This window comes from Oncorhynchus masou, chromosome 23 (assembly GCF_036934945.1).
Source record: "Oncorhynchus masou masou isolate Uvic2021 chromosome 23, UVic_Omas_1.1, whole genome shotgun sequence".
In the NCBI taxonomy this organism is placed as follows: Eukaryota; Metazoa; Chordata; class Actinopteri; order Salmoniformes; family Salmonidae; genus Oncorhynchus; species Oncorhynchus masou.
In genome coordinates, this window is record NC_088234.1 from 21799981 (window position 1) to 21806562 (window position 6582).

Below are 6582 nucleotides of genomic sequence, written 5' to 3' on the forward strand. Positions count from 1 at the left end.
AGGCAATTCCTACTCTGTGAAGTGCATATGTGCAATAACTCAATTCCCCCTCCACTCCTGAAGAACAAAATATTTTTTACATCTACAAAACTTAGTCCACTCTGTTCATAACAGATTTTAGTTTTTGAAACCGATTTTTTTATTGAGATGAAATGTTTCATCGTTGACAAAATTAGCAGAATGTCAGCCAAAATCCATCTCAATCCATCTTCTCCTACTTCCAGGCACTGGGTTTCCTCTCATCACCATATTTGGTAGTGAGTGGAAACGTCAACCGGATCCTTCACATTTATACATCAGGTGAAATATCTGGCTACAACTTAATATTCGGGAAGGGATTTCTTAATGTTTTGTACACTCAGTGTGTAAAGGCAAGGGCATGCTTGGAATTTGGTGAACAATGAATGACATTTGCATATAAATATTATGTCAGTATCTACATAGATCTCTATTCTTCGTCATGTGAAATCAAATTTTTTGTTTGCAGCTGCAGTTACGTTGTATAAATTATTTTGTCTCGCAACAGCTAGGCGTATCCTGTTAATCAACAGGCTACAGAAGCCATGGTTGTACAGTTGGAGTGATACAAATGTTTAATCAAACCTGGGCCATGTTCAGTTGCCAAATGTTGTCGAAATACCATGATTAGATTCCTTGTCAGAGAGGCATATTATTTCTATATTACAGATTTCTAATGGAACGTTCCAAAACCTTGTGTCCTGCTGAACGTCCCCCTGGTATATATATATATATCCCATTTAGCAGACGCTTTTGTCCAAAGCGACTTACAAGTCGGCTGGGGCCACTACTGCATATGGGTGGCCCCAGTGGGAATCGAACCCACGACGCTTGGCGTTGCAAGCGCCATGCTCTACCGACTGAGCCACACAGGACCCTGGTATGAGATTATTGTATACAATCTCTCTTATGATTGTCTCAGTGACCCTGCTGGTCATCTATCAACGTTTGAACATCTTGAAGAACAATCTGGCCGTATTGGCCATGTACTCTTATAATCTCCACCTGTCACACAAAGAAGAGCCTGGTTCCTCTCTAGGTTTCTTCTTTGATTCCTGCCTTTCTAGGGAGTTTTTCCTAGGCACCCTGCTTCTGCATCTGCATTGCTCTCTGTTTTGGGTTTTAGGCTGGGTTTCTGTATAAGCACTTTGTGACATCTGCTGATGTAAACATGCCTTTATAAATATATTTGATTTAATTTGTAAAATCAATGTTAATTATGTTTGGAATCAATAACACTAATTACATTTTGTTAGGCCTAATGTGAATTGTATGTCCTCATGTGTCCTCGGGAACTGGCTGAAAACGAGAAAGTATTCGACCAAATAAAACTTACACAGAAAGGTTGAATAATTCAACCCAATTAAAAAAATATTCATCAAATATTTTTTTTCCTGAATCGATGTGCTATTAAATCAGTACTTTCTCCTTCACTCAATCCCCCTAGTGATGAGTTGAGTTCGAGCTCTGTAAATAGATTACAACGTTAACCCTTCCTGCCCTGTGTCTTTGTCAACTTTCACAAAAAAAACATTATTTCCCAGTATCGTTGCAGAAGTACCCAAACATCAGAGAGTGAGAGAACAAAGGACTGTCTTCTCAATCTATCCTCCCCATCATAGTTACCAGGCTGGCTCCATATGTTAATTCGCTCTCTTTCTGTTACTTAACCGTCAGTGCTGACTCTGCTCTCTTTCTGGCCACTCATTATGTAAGAGGCCTAACATATTTTTATGAGACCACCAGAATGAGAACATTATGCATTTCAACGACAGCCAGTCTCTCTTTTCCTTCCATGACACGTCTCTTTTTCCACATTCAGAGCAGAAGCCGCCTGGTTGCCGTTGGCCACCTGGTTAATATTCCTAACAGCAACCTCTTCACATCTATTACTCTGTCTTTATGGATTCTCTCTCTGTGTGTGTGTGTGTGTGTGTGTGTATGTGTGTGCGTGTGTGTGTGTGTGTGTGTGTGTGTGTGTGTGTGTGTGTGTGTGTGTGTGTGTGTGTGTGTGTGTGTGTGTGTGTGTGTGTGTGTGTGTGTGTGTGTGTGTGTGTGTGTGTGTGTGCCTGTGCCCATTCACTCCCCTACATATTTATTTGAACAGTGAAGGTAAAACTTTTAGTTTGGTTCTATAGTCCAGCATTTTGGATTTGATATCAAATGTTTTATATGAACTGACAGTACAGAATGTCATCTTTTTATTTGAGGTTATTTTCATAAAGAATTAACTACCGTTCAAAAGTTTGGGGTCTCTTGTTTTTGAAAGAAAAGCACTTTTTTTTGGTCCATTACAAAAACATAAAATGTATCAGAAATACAGTGTAGACATTGTTAATGTTGTAAATGACTATTGAAAGCTGTTGTTCTGATTAAAGAAGCAATAAAACTGGCCTTCTTTAGACTAGTTGAGTATCTGGAGCATCAGCATTTGTGGGTTCGATTACAGGCTCAGAATGGCCAGAAACAAAGACCTATCTTCTGAAACTCGTCAATTCTTGTTCTGAGAAATGAAGGCTATCCCATGCAAGAAATTGCCAAGAAACTGAAGATCTTGTACAACACTGTGTACTACTCCCTTCACAGAACAGCGCACACTGGCTCTAACCAGAATAGAAAGAAGAGTATCACAGGTAAAGGCATCGGGAAGGCACTTATGAGCAAAGTAGCTCAAGTAAGTGATTCTGTCCTGGTGTTGCATTTGTCATAAAAGTGAACCCTCTGGCTATGTTTCTGTTCTGTTGATGTATTGACACCGCTAAAGCCATTTTTTTTTCTCATGGTACACGTGAATTATTGTTGTCATCCATGTACAGTGGCATACGAAAATATTTACCCCCCCTTGCATTTTTCCTATTTTGTTGCCTTACAACCTGGAATTAAAATGGATTTTTAGGGGGTTTGTATCATTTGATTTACACAACATGCCTACCACTTTGAAGATGCAAAATATTTTTGGTGCAACAAACAAGAAATAAGACAAAAAAAACAGAACTTGAGCGTGCACAACTATTCACCTTCAAAGTCAATACTTTGTAGAACCACCTTTTGCAGCAATTACAGCTGCAAGTCTCTTGGGGTATGTCTCTATAAGCTTGGCACATCTAGCCACTGGGAATTTTGTACATTCTTCAAGGCAAAACTGCAACAGATGCCTCAAGTTGGATGGATTCCGCTGGTGTACAGCAATCTTTAAGTCATACCACAGATTCTCAATTGGATTGAGGTCTGGGCTTCAACTAGGCCATTCCAAGATATTTAAATGTTTCCCCTTAAACCATTCGAGTGTTGCTTTAGCAGTATGCTTAGGGTCATTGACCTGCTGGAAGGTGAACCACCGTCCCAGTCTCAAATCTCTGGAAGACAGAAGCAGGTTCCCCTCAAGAATTTCCCTGTATTTAGCATCATCCATCATTCCTTCTATTCTGACCAGTTTTCCAGTCCCTGCCACTGAAAAGAATCCCACAGCATTGTGCTGCCACCACCATGCTTCACTGCGGGGATGATGTTCTCAAGGTGATGAAATGTGTTGGGTTTGCACCAGAAATAGCTTTTTCCCTGATGGTCAAAAAGCTCAATTTTAGTCTCATCTAACCAGAGTACCTTCTTCCATATGTTTGGGGAGTCTCACACATGCCTTTTGGCGAACACCAAACGTGTTTGCTTATTTTTTTCTGGCCACTCTCCCGTAAAGCCCAGCTCTGTGGAGTGTATGGCTTAAAGTGGTCCTATGGACAGATACTCCAATCTCTGCTGTGGAGCTTTGCAACTCCTTCACGGTTATCTTTTGTCTCTGTGTTGCCTCTCTGATTAATGCCCTCCTTGCCTGGTCCATGAGTTTTGGTGGGCGGCCCTCTCTTGGCAGGTTTGTTGTGATGCCATATCCTTTCCATTTTAGTAATGGATTTAAATGGTGCTCCATGGAATGTTCAAAGTTTTTGATATTTTTTTATAACCCAACCCTGATTTGTACTTCTCCACAACGTTGTCCCTGACCTGTTTGGAGAGCTCCTTGGTCTTCATGGTGCAGCTTGCTTGGTGGTGCCCCTTGCTTAGTGGTGTTGCAGACTCTGGGGACTTTCAGAACAGGTGTGTATATATACTGAGATCATGTGACACTTAGATTGCTCACAGGTCGACTTTATTTAACCAATTATGTGACTTCTGAAGGTAATTGTTTGCACCAGATCTTATTTAGGGGCTTCATAGCAAAGGGTGGAATACATATGTACGCACCAAGTTATTTTTTCACTTCACTTCACTTCATTTCACTTCACCAATTTAAACTATTTTGTGTATGTCCATTACATTAAAACAGGTTGTAATGCAACAAAATAGGAAAAATGCCAAAGGGGATGAATACTTTTGCAAGGCACTGTATACTCTGCTATTTCTAGTTGAGTGTGTACATATCTGTGATTATTAATGTGCAAACCTGTCTGTTTATTTTTTTGTTAGCGTTTCCTCTTCAGGGAACTTTCTTTGACCTTTTTCTCTCTCTCCTCTTTTCCTTCTCGCATGCGCGCACACACACACACACGCACACGCACACACCCCTACCCTTGTAGTGTAGATGGACCTGGCCGCCAGCTGCACCCAGCTCAACTTTACTGTGCTGGACTGGAATAAACCATCTCTGGATTTCTACTTTAACCAGGGGTGTTTTGACATGTTGGCAAACATGGGGTACCACTGCATGAGCTCTGAGGGGAACAACTGGAACAGCTAGGCCAGGGGGACACCTACCCTCTGCAATACTCAGGTCAACCTGGAACACGTGCAGGAATAAAGAACCAACTCAAAGGCCCCGCTCCAATAGTTGAAAATGTACATTTCCTTTCCTCCATCCTCCCTGAACTGATCTAATAGGATTGAGAAAATGTCTTTGCATAGTCCTCGCAAGATCAGTGATTACCTTCAAGGAAATGAGGAAGACGGGATACATTTCCTAAGTATTGGAACGAGCCCAATGCAATGTAAAATGGTTGTTGATGAACCAACAAGGCCCGACCAGTGTTTTGACATTACTTGTGTGTACAGTAATGTTTACCTGTAACCCCATAGCACTTGTCCCTGCCTAAGCTGTTGATATTATGTGAGAAATCTGGTAAACAGGAACCAAAGACACTATACAATCACCTGTCTAAAACACCAGCCAAATTATGATTAAGTACTGTACAATTGTCTTTGTGATGAAGCACAATGTGATTTAAAAAAAAACTGCTACTTGTTTCACCTTCAACAGTATTGAATGCCTGTTCAGGTTAGTTTATCATTTCTGCAATCTTAGGCTGCTACTTTAAGCAAATACGACAAACCAAGGCTTGCAATTTGCAATGGTGATTTATGAACAAAGTGTTTTATAGTACATTGAGCTATTATGCCTTCTGGGGATCTGGCTTAGAGCCCAGTCCACAACATCATCATCATTACTCTACACTGGACAGCTCTCTAAGTTATTACATATCCAGATGATCATCTTGGTACATTCATATAATAGGTAAGATTGATCTTTAATCTACTTGTAGCTTTATCACTGAATTGAATGTAATTGCTTTGCTTGATTGTTTTTGCTTGGCTTCTAGGTTGATGGTGAATAACGTAATTTATTGTTGATGGAAAATGCCATTAACAGAACTGTAAGCGAATGCCATTTTTAGTTGACCTTAGTGTTATTGCATATCATCCATTAATCTCTAGATGTAAAAAATAAAGATGGAACATATTTTCATTCAAGAGATCTATAAAACATTGACGTTTTAAACAAAATCCACTCGTCCATCCCCACTTCTTTTGTCACTAAGTAAAACTGTCAACCTGTTACACTTTGAAATCACAGCAAGAACCTTAGTGTTGCATTGCATACTACATTAAATAAGCTATTTGTTGTGTTTGTTACACACTATTGAAGAAAGTGGTGTGCCAATACAGTTGTGTGCTCATAATATGGTATCATTTTTTATTTGTTTCCTTTTATTATTGAACCACTCCTCACTGGGGAACATAAATAACTTTATTGTAAAATTGTTTTATCATTCTATATATTCCCATGGCCCAAATCCAACTATTGATAAATACCCTATATATATATCCAAAGGTATGTGGACACCCCTTCAAATGAGTGGATTATGTTATTTCAGCCACATCCGTTGCTGACAGGTGTATAAAATCGAGCACACCGCCATGCAATCTCCATAGACAAACATTTGCATTAGAATGGCCTTACTGACTTTCAACGTGGCATCATCATAGGATCCGATCCCACTATTCCAACAAGTCAGTTCTGCTCTGCTAGAGCTGCCCCGGACAACTGTACATGCTGTTAGGGTGAAGGGGAAATGTCTAGGAGCAACAACGGCTCAGTAGTGAAGTGATAGGCCACACAAGCTCACAGAATGGGACCATTGAGTGCTGAAGCACGTAGCACGTACAAATCGTCTGACTTCGGATGCAACACTGACGACCATGTTCCAAACTGTCTCTGGACGCAACGTAAGTACCAGAACTGTTCGTCGGGAGCTTCACTAAATCAGTTTCCATGGCCAAGCAGCTGCACACAAGCCT

General features: G+C 40.4%; 1 non-coding gene across 1 annotated transcript; it reads right to left on the reverse strand.

Moving 5' to 3' along the window:
* Positions 1-819: 819 nt before the first annotated feature.
* On the reverse strand, positions 820-895 carry trnaa-ugc (transfer RNA alanine (anticodon UGC)). Its single transcript has one exon. It is a non-coding gene; the product is annotated as a tRNA-Ala (tRNA).
* Between the last annotated feature and the right edge of the window lie 5687 nt (positions 896-6582).